We start from the raw sequence: 15,526 nt of genomic DNA on the forward strand, positions 1-15,526 counted from the left end.
ACATTCTAAATATGGATACCTCCACAAAAACACCGCACGGACCACCCACAGAAGACCTTTGTTTATCATCCTGGAGCCGTTTGGATTTAATTTGTGAAGAATGGACGCACTTTTTTGGACTTGAAGGTCGTGGACTATTGCTGGACCCCGCAACATTACATTTAATGAACAGAAATATCTAAAATATTTTCTAAAATATCCGAAAATGTGTTTGTCTGAAAAACGATGGACATATGCAACTCGGACAGCTTGGGGGTGAGTAAATCATGGGTTTAATATCGTTTTTGGCCGAACTATCCCTTTAAACGAATACTGTCATCTAATATTCAAATCATATGTGGAATAATGTGTGCGTCTTTGAATAAATAAGAATACAGTTCCTTTGAAAATAATTTTTGTCAAAGTTTTGAGAAATAATATTGTTGTGAGGATATTTATTGCCATATGAGACATTTATTGCTGTTGAATACTTACGTATATAATATGGAAATCACATAGCAGAAAATATATAATGTGGTATACTACAAAGTTACCCTGCTAATTATTCTGACCACCAGGCTAGATATTTTAAACATCCTTGATCCACCAGAGTAAACTATGTAAACTAATCTCAACATTAAACTTGGCTGCAGGATCTGGAATGGAAAACAATGAAGCAGAGATAAACCAGGAATTTAATTTATCAAAGGCCTCATGAGCATCACTGCTCCAGAGGAAGCTCTCCTTAGTGGCGGTGAGTGCATTAACTCATTCACCGCCAGCCTTTTTGAGAAAAGTTGCCCACCTGCATTTTTGTGATTTTAACAAAATTTTCACAAAATTCCTTGCAGGAAAAATTATTTTCTATAAATATATAAACATACAAATTATATCAAATTAAAGAACACACCCTCTGCTTTCAAACAAGCAATAAACAAACAAACAAACAAACAAAATGGGGAAAAAACGTTTCATTATATATTTACTTTTTCTACTTAATTTAACCACTGAAATATGGATATTTCTCTTAAAAAATACAACATTTTGAGCAAAAAGATTAAAAAAATGTGTTTTTGTAAAGAAATTTATGTTAGAGATCAGACTCAGAATGACTATCAAACATAAAGAGAGTTAAAATAAAACGTTATATTTTTTTAACTTCCGTTTTTGATAAATTAGTTTTTGCGCCATCTGGTGGATAAAAGCGGTATTACACTTTCACTTTGAAATTCGTCCAGAAAGGCATACTTATTAGTTAAATATGAACTCATAAATGACGAGATAACTCGTCAATGGCGGTGAATGAGTTAAGTGGCTTGTCAACCTGACCAAAATTTCTGATTAATTGTCTGTAAAAATTGATGAAGCCCAGAAATTGTTGCAATTCCTTACAAGAGTCTGGGACTGTCCACTCAGCGTCCACTCTGATCTTAGCAGGGTCAGGACGTTTCCCGTCGGTGGCCATGACACAACCCAGGAACGACTCCCTATGAAACTCGCACTTCTCTGCCTTAGCAAATAACTGGTTCTCTAATAGATGCTGTAAAACTCTGCGAACTTGCTGAGTGTGCACATGCATGGAGGGAGAAAAGATGAGAATGTCATCTAGGTACACAAAGACAAACTTAATAATAATGTCCCTCAGCACATCATTAACCAGAGCCTGGAAGACAGATGGTGCGTTTGTTAATCCGAACGGTAAAACACAGTATTTAAAATGCCAGGAGGTTGTATTAAATGCTGTCTTCCATTCATCCCTCTCTTATGCACAATAAATGGTAAGCTTTGCGCATGTCTAGTTTGGTGAAGAAACCTGCTCCCAGCAGAAGCTTAAAAGCCGTCGATATTAAAGGTAGGGGATACCTATTCTTAACAGTGATGTTGTTTAGGCCTCTGAAATCAATGCAATCAATGTTTTTTTGTCTTCTTGAAAAAAAAGAACCCCGCTCCCGCAGGAGAGGTAGAGGGGCGAATGAGGTCGCACGAAGGGCATCACAAATATAACGTCCATTGCCTCTTTCTCGGGACCAGATAATGAGTAAATTCTACCTTTATGTGGAGAAGTGCCTGGGAGGAGGTCGATGGCACAGTCATAAGACCGGTGAGGAGGCAGGGAGGGGCTTTACTGAAAACCTGGAAGAGATCTGCATACTTTGCCGGGACCCCAGTCAGATCGGCCGCCGGAACCTGAGAAACAGAAAAAGAAGAACCCAAAGAAGCAGAACCAAGACAAGACACATGACATGAATGGGACCAAGCTAAAATAACATTATGCCGCCAATCAATGTGAGGGTTATGCTGTGACATCCAAGCATGCCCTAAAGTGATGGGAGAAAGAGAGGCACGCAGGAAATAAAGCATAATCTCCTCACAATGATTGCCAAAAACAAAAAGACTTACGGGTGTTGTGCAGTGAGTAACCTGTGCAGCCTGCTGTCCCTTGAGAGTCCAGATGGTCAGGGGCAGAGAGATGGCAGGAATCCCCCACACTTCTGGATTTCTCTAGGGAGAAATCCAAAAAAATTCCTTCTGCTTCAGAGTCTAAGAGGGCCCAAAAGGAATGTTCAGTGCCAGTGAAGGACAAGAGGACCGGCAGCTGGGTACTTGAGGCAGGGGAGATTTAATGAATGGCAGTACCCACCAGGACTCCCGGTCTTAGCCAAGTGTCCCAATCCACAACAGTAAAGACAGAGTCCGTTGATTATCCACCGCTCCCTCTCCTTAGGTGTGAGATGCAACCTTCCCAGGTGCATGGGCTCGCTCGGCACAGGAGAAAAGGCAGACGTGGAATGGGTAGTAGAACCAGTCGTCTCGTCCAGGAGAACATGATGGTGCAGCGATGGAGGCGGTGCATCATAGGACTCTCAACACGGAGCGCAAGCTCAATCAAGGAGTCGAGAGAATGTGAAAGATTGTGAGTGGCAACCTGATCCTGAATATCATTCCAAGAACTGTTCATGAGGGCCGCCTCGTTCAGCCACATACTGCCACCAGGGTCTGAGGCTATGTTTACATTAATGCGTTTATCCTTTAAAACGCATTACTTTTGCTACGCTTACTCCTTTCATTTACAATACACCACCGTTTTTGACCCTCATAAACGGATTTGTTCGTAAACGCTGCAAACCCTGTTTTAGTTTGAGAACTCAGACGTTGCGCTGCAGTGTAAATGAACGTAGACGGAGTCTTATGTAAACGAACAGCTGATGTTAACGTGACAGCGCATCATTTTAAAAGTACAAATTATTTTTATTCAGGTAAATGAAGGTTTGCAACGGAGGTTTTGCCAAAAATAGTAAACATCTACCAACCAGCTATTATAAACGCTATATCAGATTGTTTTAACATGTATCCTTAGAGATAATGTCTGTTTTATATTTATGTTTGAGTATTGTTGGGTTTGAATATTGTTGTAACATTGTTTGTTTTGTTTAAATTTAGTTAGCCTATTATGAAAGATAGACTGTAATTTTAAACGCCATATAGGGCGTTGTAAAGGCCAATATGAAGGGAGAATTGTAATGGGTCAGACATTATTTTCGAGTTTAACACTCTGGGGTCGGCTGCGGCGCAGGCGCCGCAAACTCTTTATTTTTCAATCACTCCGCAAAGAGACTTAGATAACTCTGCTGATTTTTGAAAACGTTAAAGTGTCTATTTTTTATCTGTCCACTCCCAATAAAAACAGAATGTTGTGCTTTTCGCAAAATTAAGAAAATAAACATGATGCGCGTTTTGTTCTCTCTCCCTCTCTCTCCCTCAGGGAAGTCCGTTCTCAAACGCGTCAGAAAAATTAACTGTAACTTAACGAATACATGTCTTAGAAACAAAAGATAAATGTCTACATAATGCTTGGAATGTCAGCTTTTAAATGATGTAAGAGATCGAAAACATATATTGTCATTCGGTGTAAACTGTATGAGAAGTAGGAGAGAGACCGTCTCTCTAATGTTACCTGATTATCTATAATGAGATGAGATCGCCACACCCCCACGCCATTGAAGTGAATGAGCAGAGACATCCATATGCATAACTTGTGCCTCCTGCAGTCAATGGATACGCAATCCACAATCCAGTCTCTCCATTCCTTGTTGTTTCATCCGAATGCACGAAAACATGACATCTAAATCCTTATTTACTTGCGTATGTGTGTCAATAGCCTCTTTCACACAGTAATTCTGGTAAATTACCATGAATTTACAGAATTAATTTACCAGTAAATACAAAAATGTGCTGTTCACACATGCAGTGACGTTCCGTCTTTTTACCAGTAAGACATCATTCACACATCAGTATCAAAATACCGGTAAACTCGGAGAGAAAGCGGAAGTTACCTGTGGCGCGCGGCCGGCGAGCTCCGTCCGTGTCGTGTTTGTAAACGGCGGGTTATGACTTAATATCCACGGTCTGTATTTTGTTGTTTTCACTTTTGTGGCAAACGGTCGCGAAGTTGCTCGTGACCAAACAACATTGCGTTAGGCGGCGTCAAACGGAACCTGCGCGTTTGCACATTGGGCTTCACAGATGGTGTGCTAAGGACGTCGGCAATTTGGCAATTAGATGGTAAGCTGTTTTAAACAACTTTGGTGAAGAAATGTGGATGTTAACTTCAGGTGTGCTCGACTTTTAAGCAACATGTGTGTGGAAACGTCCGTAAACAGTCTGGGGGAAACCGCGTCACCTGTATAAAAACTTTCTGATTGGCCCGCCCGATCTGTCAGCGCGGTCTGACGTCATCTAAATGCCCGGTAATGCTATATTTCTCGTTCACACACAGCGCTTACCGGCAAATTACCGTTAATCTTACAACCTGTCTTACTGGTAAATTGGGAGCACTGATTTACCGGAAAGGTTCTGTTCACACATGACATGTTAACTGCAATTTACCAGTAAATTACCAGTAAGAATGTATGTGTGAAAGGGACTAATATCTCCAGATGCGAGTGTTTCTTTGTTCTTCCGTCAAACATTTCACGCGAGGGGAAACACACATACACAAACACACGAGTCAGGACATCGACGCGGTTTTTGGTATTCGTATAAAATACGCGATTGCAAACAGTACAATCCTTATTTACTTGCGTCTAAGGTTATATCTCCGCACATCAAGTTTATTAAACACAGGATCACTCGCATTACTGCTTTCATGATCAACACGTGAGGGAGTAATGGCGACGGCGGATGTAAACAAACAAGTTTGTCACGCTTGTCCCTTGTTGTGTGCGTTTCGACTATAATGATTACTAAAACACAAATAAGAGTCCAGACAACGATAGGCAGTTCTTCTTTTGAGTTGTTTACTGCACAAAAGTAAACCTCTTGCTGGCCAACCAAATACTAACCCTGTGTTAATTTTTATGATGGCCAAACAGTACCTTTACTATGATTACTATGGTTTTTAAAGGTATACTTGTGAAATTAACCCTCTAGGCGCCACGGTCGACTTTTGTCGACAAGATGCGTCACTGAATGTAACTGCCGATTTTGTCACATAGGGTGTCAAATTTCGTTCATCCCCCCCCTCCACTAGATGGCAGACATGTCATACTTTATACCCTACTCAGAAAAACATCATGCTTCTATACAAAATATTAGAGCAAGAGCGCATTGAAGTGCGCAACAGCAAAGCTAGTGTGCAAGTGAGTCATTTTATCAGAGCGATAACCACAGCGAGTTTTTTCAATACATGATCATATAATGGCATCAAAAAAGCTTACCTGCAATGAAGTATTGGGTCTTATATTCGCTGACAATGATTATGAAGGGGAATATCTGCCTTCAGAAGATGCTGGTGATTCATTTAGTGACCACGATTCAGACGCGCCCCTGCTTTGCAATCGTGCGGCTGGACAAAGTGAAAGTGTAGCTAAGTTATACACCAAGCACATGATGAATCCTTTGCCCAATGTCAGTGGTGGGAATGTTACACGGGGTCGGAGAATTCATCGGGTTAGCGGGCGTGTTACAGGTGTGGGGAATGAGGCTGGAGGTAATATGCGCGTCCAGTCTTTTTACCGTGCAAGCAATGTAGAGCGAGCTGCGTCTTCCCGACGGGCCCTGGGAGTCTGTCGGGCGAGCGGACGACTTCCAGTGCTCCGTCCCTTGCACACAATCACGGCGACAGTAAAGGCAATAGTCCAAGCTGTGCAAATTCTCTCCACTCGGGGGGCATGCGAGGAAGATCTGGCCATTAGTGATGGGTCGTTCGCGAACGAGCGGCTCTAAGAGCTGATTCTTTGTAGCGAACGAGCAGAGCCGAATCTTCAGACGCATGCAGGGGAGCCGGCTCTTCTAAGGGAGCCAAGCCAGAAGAGCCGAATCTATGAAAAGAGCCGGACTGCCATCACTAAAATGTAGAGCCAGCCGAAAGAGCCGAATCAAAGAGCCGTAGCAGGAGCAGAGGCGGAGTTACATTACACGGGGCAGAGGAGCCATTATGCATAACGTTAGTCTATCGGCGCGCAGATCAGTTTGTTTACTACCTACTATTTACCTGAGCATTCAGTATTGTGCAATATAGCATACAGAAGGTGAGGGACATTTTGGGGGGAAAGAAGTGCTGCATTTTATCATTCAAACATGTGACTTTTCATGAAAATTCAAGATGGCTGCCACATATGACGTCATAATATGCAAATTTAATGATTAAATTTAATTAATTTTTATTTCCCTCCATAAAGTGTTTCATCCTTAATATTTCTCTAATTTACAGAAAGTCTCTATCTCTTATCACGTTTAAGATATAGCCTTTTGAAAGTAACATGTCAAAATTAAATGTTTTAGGAAAAAACCTCTGGCGCCTAAAGGGTTAATAGAAAATATTTCTATATATATACACACATTATATATGTAATTTTTTTGTTATAAATTCCCAAGTAAACCTTATCATGGTAACAGTACCTTTACTATGATTACTATGGTTTTTAAAGGTATACTTGTGAAATTACTAGAAAATATTTCTATATATTTCTATATATACACACATTTTATATATATATAATTTTTTTGTTATAAATTCCTAAGTAAACCTTATTATGGTAATAGTACCTTTACTATGATTACTATGGTTTTAGGTATACTTGTGAAATTATATATATATATATCGTCGCTGCCTGATGAAACTCACGTATGTCCAAAACGGTTACTTTTCAGAAAGTGAAAAAACATTGTATATCAAAAGCAGTTGAATGTAGCGTTGTCATACTTGGTACGGCATATTTACATGTAACCATATTCTTGCCAGTGTCATGATATAATCCACATTTGACCAAAATTGAGTTTAAATGGACATGCGTGCATATTTTACAGTAACTTTTTTATGCGTTCTTCCGATCATTAATTAGAATGGCCAAGTCGCGTTTCGTATTGAAAGATGAATACGCTCAGTTCATTAAATAGCCTACGTCTTGGTTAAATACGCTTACTTTATTTAATATTAATTATAAGTGTATTAAATGTCTCTTGCAAACCATTAAGGGACAATGAATCAATACACTGACATGGTAATGCTACACAACAGGGGCGTCAGTTTGTGTTGAAAAGTGGTGGGGACAAAAGATCTTATAAAAACATTACTGCAGGACGGGAAAAATATTGAATAACGCGCATCAAAAATGGGCATAGCGTAGGCCAGTCAACAACAAGAAAATACTCAGAATAAATTTATAAACCCTCAACACTGTCGAATGCACACATCACACATGTAACAGTCCCTGCAACACCAGCTCAACCGAACAATGCCAAAGCACCATACCGTAGAAAACAGCAGCGCGTTTAATAAATGATTACAATGAATTTCATTACATATGTTCAAGAAAACACACCATAAGCACGCTGCATACAACGCAACATATGTGACCCTGGACCACAAAACCAGTCTTAAGCATCGCTTGATTTTTCAGAACATTTTAACCAAATGCTTTCAAAAAGTGGCGGGGAAATCCCCAGCGTAAATATCACCAATGCTAGACAGATACTTTGTTTGCACAGTCCTACCGTAATTAAGTAACTCCTAGATGTTAGTCTGGCGTCCGGGGGAAACGTTTACCTCGAAGGAAAGTCATTGTAATGTTTATTCGGCTATATCCAGTGCTGAGGTTCGATGAAACTTTACGAGACCGGCGAGATGCTTCACAGGCGGAAGATATGCGGCGTGATTGACAGCTTTGACACCAAACGGGTACGTCAAAATCAGATGACATGATTTCACAAGTTTTCATTGGCTATTTAGGTATGTGACGCATACTGTATATGGAAATGAACCTGGACATTCAATCTGTCGAAAAATCTCAAAATCGGCAAAATGAACATACGTGAGTTTCATCGGACAGCGACGATATATATATATATATATATATATATATATATATATATATATATATATATATATATATATATATATAAATTTTTTTGTTATAAATTCCCAAGTACACCTTATCATGGTTTTACTACAGGGAAAGTTACATTCCTGTTGAACATTCCTACAAGGCTCATTATGCGACTGTTTTGTTCCTCAGCTGTCAATCACTGATTATTCAGGAGCTTTTACGCCTCCACGCATACGGCCTTTCCCAAGCAAATGTGTCTTAGAAATTGTAAATCAATATATTGTTTCATGTGAATGAGCAGGCCAGATGATTTTCACATCATTTTGAAGAAAAAACTCTAGACTACTAGATCCTGTTTTGGAAAGTCTTGGGAAAACATGTTTTGAATGAGTTTTGTGGACTTGTATCAGTGACTTAAAAATTTAGCTTTTTCAAAAACCACGCATAAACATTTTTCTCTTAAAAATACAAACATGTACATACATGTTGATCATATAATATTGTAGCCCAGTTTGTGCTGAACTCAGTGTTATGAGACTTTTGCCATATATATGTTTTTAAGCAACTGAAAAAAGCACAAATGTCAGTGCATGTCAAAACTTCCCCAGGGCCCTAAAAACCCCTTAGACCCCAGAGGGTTAATTTAAGTTTTATTTGCTACTTTAAAATTAATTTTGTTTAATATAATGTGTCTCTTAATTTTAATTGATGTTTTGTGAATATAAATTATTAAAAACAATAAAATCAACGTCATATTAATATTTAATGCTCATTTAGCCGATTTCGCTTTTTGCTATTTCTGTGTTGCTAGCGGAGGACGTGCACGGACCTCGCACAATTTTAAAAATTAACGCAATAAGCATTTCTGTAGGCTAGGGCTGTTGAAACGAATTTCAGTAATCGAATATAATTCGAAAATTAAAAAAAATAATACTAATCGAATGTTAAAACTACTATTCAAATGGGATTTAAAAAAAATAGATTTAAAAATATTTTTTTATTTGTTCACTATCTAACGCATTTATGCTGTTAAATACCGCTAGCTACCTCGACCCGCATTTCCATCGGCTAATTCATTTGAAACGAGACCAGCAGCAGGAGGTACTTGAGAAAGAGAAAGCGGAGCTGATAGCGATTGCGGAGGAAGGTTATGAGGAAGACGAGAACGGAGCAGCAATGTGAAGAGGACAGGGTCAGGAGAAAACCGCTCTCAGTCCTATGGACGACCGTTTTGGGAATGTCTTTAAAGCTTATTTGTTTGGATAAGTTTGTCTTTTCGACCAGTGACAAAATACTTGTTCAAGATCACACTTCCTCTAAGGTGTGTTTAAATGAAAAAGGAATAGTGAAATTGGAGGCCAGGGGATGTGTGTGCTGTGTGTAAGAAAAAAGTTAGAGAGGCTGAAGTACATTGTAATATTTTTTTTTGCATAACATCTTTTTTAACACTAAAATCTTAATGATAAATATATGTGTGAAACCTAGAAATACAATGATGCCAAAGCCACAAGTCTAAAAAAGTTATATTTCACGTTTGAAGTCAATAGACCCTAAAAGTCTTTTGTTTACATGCATACAAGTTCGTTCTTTTTATTGTTTATCCTTATATAAGCGTATATAATGCCGTATCCACACCAGGAAATAAAGCTTTATACAAAGATCGTTGAATTCGTTATCTAATTGGCTACACGTTCTGTCTATCAATATTTTCTGTGAAGTCATTGGAGGAACGCGCGAGTCAGATGACGTCACGATATTTGACAGCGCTGTTTGGATATTATGTATTATACTCCCGCCTACTTTTACAAACAAGTTTGACCGCTGGTACTTTGTTGGAGAGTTTTTATGGGTTATTCACACAACTGAAACAGACTTGAATTCGATTCGCGTTCCTTATACGAGCACAAAGGTAAGGAGTCAGCAGTGTTGGGTAAGTTACTTAAAAAAAGTAATCCACTACAAATTACTAATTACTACTTTAAAATTGTAATTTGATTACATTACTGATTACTACATGCAAAAAGTAATCTATTTACTAATTACTTTACTTTTAAGTTACTTTGACAACATCAAATGTAAAAAAGCTACAAAGTGAAACTGTCAGAAACAAGGACGGATGAACCCAAATGCAGGCGATGACGGGGGTGAACAGAAAACACTTTATTATAACACAGACTAAACAAGAGCCCACGTGGGGGCAGAACAAACACGGAATACTGACAGATGACTTAAACTTGACTTGACTATGATTCTAACGCTAGACAGAATCACACAGTAACAGTACAAAATGAACGAGCACAGGACTAAGAACACAATGGCATTAAATATGAAAAACTAAACAGGATAAGGAGAAAACAAGTGAGGGTAATGAACTAATGATTAAACCATTAACAGGGAGAAGAAGGGGGCGGAGACAAGAGACGAGACACCGAAGGTCATATTTGAATGCTTAAAGCTATTTTGGTGTGATCTATCTATGCACATTCATTCGCGGTCGCGGAGACAGAATAGAGTTTTACCACGTCATCGCATTCGCGAGGGCTTTTTGGTCAAGTTAAAGAATGTTAATATTCATGTTAGTTCGTTAAATATATCAATCAAAAGTTGTTTTGGTAATTGTTTAAATAAACATATGATTAATTAATGTAAGTGCACGCATTGAGCTCATGATTAAATAACATAGTTAAATAATGTTAACAAAGAAAACCTTATTGTACATTAGTGATTTAAAAACACACCTGTACAATCGCTTCTGGCAGACCAGATGTCATCGCGCAAAGCCCACTTTTTTGGACATGTATTGTCTGTATTCCATTTTAATGATCAACCACCGCTCACACAGCATCCATTTGCTTGCGTCTCCGACGAGTGATGATTATGCACATGCACGTTAACTGACGCTGCGCGCATGCTTGTTAACAGACGTTGCTGAGCAACGGCAAAACGTCATTTTAAAATACATTTTAATACATTTTTCAACACTTAATTTGTAACGCTAGTAACGTAATTTTGTTGTCATTGGTAACTGTAATCAAATTACATACATTTAAAATGTAAAGCGTTACGTTACTGCGTTATCAGGAAAAGTAATTAGAGTACAGTAATGCGTTACACAGTAACGCGTTATACCCAACTCTGGGAGTCAGCTTATTTTATGCATGTTGTCATCTGGACTTCTGTAACAAAATTCTATATTTATGATGCTAGAGCAATTGTATCTCAAAACGGACACCGTACACTGATGCTAAACCCTTAGACCTTTTAAACGATGTATAGCAATGTTATTATTATTGTTGTTTGTACACAGTAGGCTATATATTGTTAGCAGCATTAAAAAAACTGACGTCTTTCCGTCCACGAGCTAGTGCGCGTCGAGAGGTTATTTTTGTGTCTAAGCTTAATCATTAATTAGCAAGAAAGCTATCACCTGTTATTAAATAATGACATGTTTATTAGTAATACTGCAATGTCTTCTAGTGGACATTATTTAAAACAAGTCAACTATACGAGCTCATAGTGGCATTGGCAATGCATAAGCCTGTTTTTACAACGTGTGTAGATAGGTATAGTAAATATTAATAAGTCAGATTTGAGCATTAAATAATCGATTATAAATCGAATATTAAAAAAAAAGAATGAAATTCGAATGGGACAGAGGAAGATTGACAGCCCTACCCTACTGTAGGCTAAAGCTATACTTCACCTGTTATTATGTTTGATTGAAGTTTGCATTTGCTGAAATTTATTTTTGCTTCAAGTTCGGACCGTTAACTTGAATGCTTCCTTTTTAAATCATAAAGACCTTTCTGTTTTGTTTATAACATCAAGATTAACCTATTAATCATATTAATATGCTGTAGGGGGAGCTAGAACAATATAAGACTTTCCCAAACACACTTTTATAGGTTCAAAAATAGTGTCTGTTGTAGTTGCCGGCAATGGATCCAGGTATGAATTTTTGTCAATATCGCACACCCCTAGGCTGCATAAATGCGTAAAGGTAAGCTATTATTAGAGTAATAAGTTATTTTACACTTTTATGAGCATGCCCAGTTATGTGATTGGACATGTTTCATGCGTTTATGGTCGTGTATAGTGTAGATGAATATTGTTTTTTTAAATGCAAGTATAAAAGAGGATTGTTTTCATTTTAAAATGACGTTTTAAAACACAAATGCTCCAATGTAATCAGGGCCTGAAACTCGATAGAGTAGTCTGTCACAGAGTGATTCCCCTGAGCAAGATGGACCAGGCGAGCAGCGGCTGCCTCCCCATGTGCCAACAGATCGAAGAGCTTCACTCTTTCCCCGCCAGCATTTTTAAAAAAGTTGCCAGCCAGTGGCAACATTTTTCATGATTTTCACAAAAGTGTATGCCTTTCAGAAAATGTTTTTCTTTAAAAATATATCATATGAAAGAACAGACCCTCTGCTTTCAAAAAAAAAAAAAAACGTTTCATCCTACCTTCATTAGTTATCTTTTATCACCTCTCAAATATGGGTAGGTTTCTTCAAAAACATCCAATTTTGAGCAAAAAGCAGAGATAATTCCATTTTTGTGAAGGACTTTTGACAGAGATCAGATGCAGAGCGATCTTTAAAACATACATGGATTTCTTTCTCTTTCACGTGAGGGGCTACTTCCAGGTTGTATAATTTGAGTTACCTGGTGGATAATAGTGGTATTGCGGAAAGCCGGAAATTCTCGTCTTTGGCAGGGAAGCGTTTTAAGAGTTATTTTGTCAATGGCGACGAAAGAGTTAAGCATCTCTGTTCTGAACTCCTCAAATGTGCGACAGAACAAAGGCTGAGCATCCTAGACCGCTGTTGCCAACTCTCTAGCCCTGCCAGTCAGCAGCGTGATGACATAGGCCACCCGGGTGTCTTTAGCTGCATACCTGTGGGGTTGAAGGAAAAGAACAAGGGAACATTGGGAGAGAAAGGACCGGCAGGAGTTAGGGCCGCCATCGTGCGTAGGCCAGTTGGTGACATGGGGCTCAGAAGAGCGACGTGGGTCAGAGGTCTCCAGGCTCATCCGATTGAGCTGGGCATTGAGATCAGTAAGTCGGGTGGCGAGATGTTCTCCTGAGAGGTGGACAACAGCTTGGAGTCCTGCTGCCCCAGCCAAGCTCCCAACTGTACAAGGGAGGCATGCACCAACTCTGCATCTGCTGGATCCATACTTGGCGAATTCAACTGTCAGAACAAAAGCACAGAGACCATAATCCAATTGCAGATGACAAAATGTATTATAAAGGGAAATCAGAGAGAGAGAGAGAAAAAACACTGAGCCATGCCAGGTAGAGATGACCACTTCAGGAACTTCAGGAAGACCTTGCATCACCAGGTACTGTTGTTTCAAAGAAAACTATAGCTGTCCTCCCGAATAATGTCTTGGTACAATGCAAAAGACGGGCTCAAAACCGGCTCCATGTGAAGATTATATAATCTTGCAAATGTATCGAGAAAGGCCAACCAACATCTTGCAGATGTCTGTTAGAGGCACTCTGTGTTTGTGTGCAAAATAACACAGCTAGTTAAGTGCACATGGATTCGAATGTGCACGGCAGTTCTTGGGATCAGTATGTGGTCATAATGGCATCCACGTTCCAGTGCACCAGCCTCTGTTTTTGAGTCACCTGGCTCAAACTTTAGGGCACTCATCAGATACAGAGCCTGCAGGTCCTCCACCCTCTTTATTGAGACGAGCACCACCAGGAGAGCGATATAAGTCTTCAGAGATATATGACGGAGAGATACTCCTAGGGCCACAAGCGAGGTCCTCTTAAAACTACTGAGAGGTCCCAAGAGGGGATGAAGCACAGCCTACAGTAGATGGATTTGCACCCTCACGTCCCTCAGGAACCTGATGATCAGGTCGTACTGCCCAAGAGACTTACTCTCAACAGTGAAGTGATGGGCGGCAATAGCAGCCACATACACTTTGAGGGTAAAAGGGTAATGGTCTCTGTCACTGCTAGTGAGAGACCAGCTTGGTCTCCTTGTAGAGGTATACCTTGTATACCAAGTATACCTTGTCTGTCCATGTTCATGTGCTTCCGACATGTCCAGCCATCATGAGAGGTTAAGGTGTGCTAATCACACACGCCCAGACTACATACCAGTGGAGTGACCTGCCTCGTCCTAGGTGGGGGTGGTTCGGGTTTCAAGGTGGTTGTCATGCTGTGACATACACCACATCAAAGCCCACGGTGCATGGTGGGTGAACTATTTCTTTAACTTTTATTAATGATGTTACTGTGGGCCTTTAAATGTAGGAAGTTATTACATTATTTAAAAAACTACTTACTGTTTCACATTCCCTTGATGAAGTACTTTACTTTAATGGGCTACAAATATAAACACTTTTTACTTTTACATCATGGGGCTTTGACCTTTATAGATTAAAAGTAATAGTAAATTATCACTTACCTGGGTAAGCTGTGGCATACCACCAGCATCGGCCATCTGAATTAAACACAAAAGACAGCAGTTAGAATAAAACAGAGTTGTGTTGCACCACTTAAAGTGTAACTAAACCCTAAATCAACTTTTTTAGTTAATGATCTGTAATTGTTGGCGCACATTTAAGTCTTTTTGTACACATGACTGCGACGTAATGTTTCTTCTTGGTTTAAAATAATTAATAAACTTTCAAAAGTCGAAAAAATAAAGTCGGATATGCCAATCCATTTATTAACATAAAGAAAAATAAATCATCTCTCCAAATAAACTTAAATCTCAACATAAATCAACTTAAAGTCTCCAAGAATTGCCTAAAGCACGCCGTGTCTCACGGTCAAAAACCATGCACCTCGCTATGGAAGGTTTTTTAGGTCTTTTTTAAATTAATTAATTAAATTATAAAATAATTAATTAAATTATAAAATAATTAATTAAATTATAAAATAAATAATTATATTATAAAATAATTAATTAAATTATAGAATAAAAAATAAAATCGCAAAATATGTCCCAAATTTGAAAATGAAATGCTAAAATAAAAATTAAAACATTATATTAAATTATTTCATTTTCATTTTTAACGTGATGAAGCATCATTCTGGCCAAATTGAAAAATTTAATTAAATTGATGATTTGACATTTCATTTTCAATATAATCTTGAGTCAAGACTGGCAATATTAAAATAAAAAGGAAAGCTTGAAAAGGAATCTTTAAATACATTTTTTAAAAGGCTTTTTATTCATGCCCAAGCAATA

The sequence above is a fragment of the Misgurnus anguillicaudatus genome, chromosome 21 (genome assembly GCF_027580225.2).
Source record: "Misgurnus anguillicaudatus chromosome 21, ASM2758022v2, whole genome shotgun sequence".
Classification (NCBI taxonomy): domain Eukaryota; kingdom Metazoa; phylum Chordata; class Actinopteri; order Cypriniformes; family Cobitidae; genus Misgurnus; species Misgurnus anguillicaudatus.